Source organism: Octopus bimaculoides, chromosome 21, assembly GCF_046866305.1.
Source record: "Octopus bimaculoides isolate indiv1 chromosome 21, ASM4686630v1, whole genome shotgun sequence".
Lineage (NCBI taxonomy): Eukaryota > Metazoa > Mollusca > Cephalopoda > Octopoda > Octopodidae > Octopus > Octopus bimaculoides.
Window position 1 is genome coordinate 29,618,886 of NC_142948.1, and position 2,500 is coordinate 29,621,385.

Sequence of the window (2,500 nt, forward strand, 5' to 3'; positions counted from 1 at the left end):
AAATTGCTTTTACTTAAGCTGCATAAATTTTGAATTGAATTCCTCCACAGGTCACATTTACCCGTCACTCTTCCGCGGGTCAATGAATTACATGCCAATAAAATATTGGGTCAATCTAATAAGTTATAAAATTTCCTGATATGCATATACACAGTTCTATCTCTGCGAGAAATCCCTATTATCATTTGGTGCCTAATTATAAACACCACTATTCAATGCGAACGCTTTTAATAGAAATGATTATTGGAAAATTGCTATTATTTTTAGAGAATAAAAAGAATAACAAGATATAGATATATATATAAAAATAGCAGGATGTTTTAGGCTGTGAAAAAAATTTACATATAGACGAGGTCTGTTTTATCATGCTGGTTGTCTTCAATTACAAAACACTTTGCCTTGCAATTGATAAAAGCTCCCATTATACAGTTAAAGAATATCTTTTGAATTAATTCTATTAAACTGAAGCTAAAACTTCTACTTTGCTTTCACATTTTCAGTATCTAACTCGATGCTGTTTTATAATCAGAACTTTTATTGGATCCCAACTGATTAAAGTCTTGCGTTGTTTTTGTGACTTTTTAAGAAATTTTTTTTTTAGTTATTTTAAAAAATTTTATTTATTTATTTTATTTGTTGTTGTTGTTGTATAATTCAGTAGATCAATTATAGTGTTTTTATTGAAAAACATTCTCAGTGCTTGATAATGATTCCACAGATAAGAACTGTTCAGGGAAATCGATTTAATAATGTAAATAGCATTTTCAAATATTTGCTAAACTATTTCTCATTCCTCGCCCACCCACCCCCTACAACCAGACACTCACAATAAAACCATTTGGTAAATGCTTCCATTTTTAAATAAAATTGCTGATCATTGTATAAGAGGTTGATGGGAGAAGGTAGAGGGATGGCACAATATACTGATAATGAATTCTGTCGTAAATAAATATTTGATTCAATAGAGGCATGTCATTTTAGGAAATGTATTGATAGATTTCTATATAGCAATGAATAAATTCACAGATTTCGAAGCAAACCATTTTTCGAAATGCTTTTGTTATTTGGTGGCAGGTATATTTGTTAGATTTAAAATAGAAATTTCCTCTATGCATCACATACAGAGAAATAAATTTTATTTCTAAACCGTTCAATTCTTCCGCCGTTTTACAGCGTGTTATATTAAAATTGATTTTTAACTTCGGCACACGGCCCTAATTTGGGAGTGTGACTGGAAGTGTGTGGTAGTGGGGAGGGGGACAACAGAAGGATTGTCAGTTTAATCGATTTCACTATTAGACTGCCAACTTATTTTCTCATATCAGGAACAATTGGAGCCAGGAAAGGGAACCCTTCGTTGTCGATTGACTCCTATAAATATAAATTAATTCTTCTGTACATGAGATCCTCTTGTTTGCAAAAAGTAAATAAATCTAAAGAGAAGCAATTGATGATGCTCTGCCCTGCAAACATTGTCTTGGAAAACGGCAGTACCATCAGTTGGGGGAAGTTATTGATTTTAAATGAGCTCAATAAGATCTTACTCAACCTAATCGGACCCAAGGTTCATCTTTGTAAAGCTTAATAATTATTCTATTGGTCTGTTTTGCCGAACTGCTAAGTTACACGTTAATTTCACGAGCAGGCTGTTCCGTTGATCGGATCAACTGGAACAGTCGTCGCCGTAACCGACGGAGTTCCAAGACGCACGCACACACACACACACACACACACACACACATACACACACACACACACACACACACACACACACACGAATGTATGTGTATATTTGTATACATATAAGTATATAAGCTATTACACTTGGGACTGAAAACTTATTAATTTGCTGTTCTGCTTTTGGTCTAACAGAGAAAAAAAATATTAACAGCATGACAGCGCTTAATTGATGTATCATTGGTGAGGCATAATACTTTCAAAAGTATTTCAGGCGATTGGAAACTTCGTTTAGAATTTAAAGAAATAATGCAGTTAGAATTGAATTAGTTAGAAGAAATACAATTCGCAGGGACGAAAATATTGATATAAATGGTTAAACACAAACTCGATGTTGGGCCTCTCACAATAGAACTGTAGTGTATGTTTTGTTAGTGTTTATGAGCGTACGTACATAAGATTTCCATTTATATACGTGATCGTTACATATATTCTGCGAGGCACTTCGAACGGGGAAACTCAGAAATGTTTTACAAACCTCCTTTATTTCTAAAGTTAAATTCCTCTGGGGTGTAAACCAGTCTGCTCATTTCTTTTCTAGAGACATCAAATATTTCTTGATTTCAATGTAAATCTCTGACGTAGCCCAGCTCATGTATAACGATATGAGCAAATGGAAATCTATGATAGTAGATCTATAATTCCTTTCCCCAAATTTTTGAAGAGATATTATAATCCGCTTGGCAATTGATCCCTACGAATTTCCACAGCTCTTCTTCCCTGTCCCATATGACTATCTTTGTTTCTTGCTCTCTTTATTGGA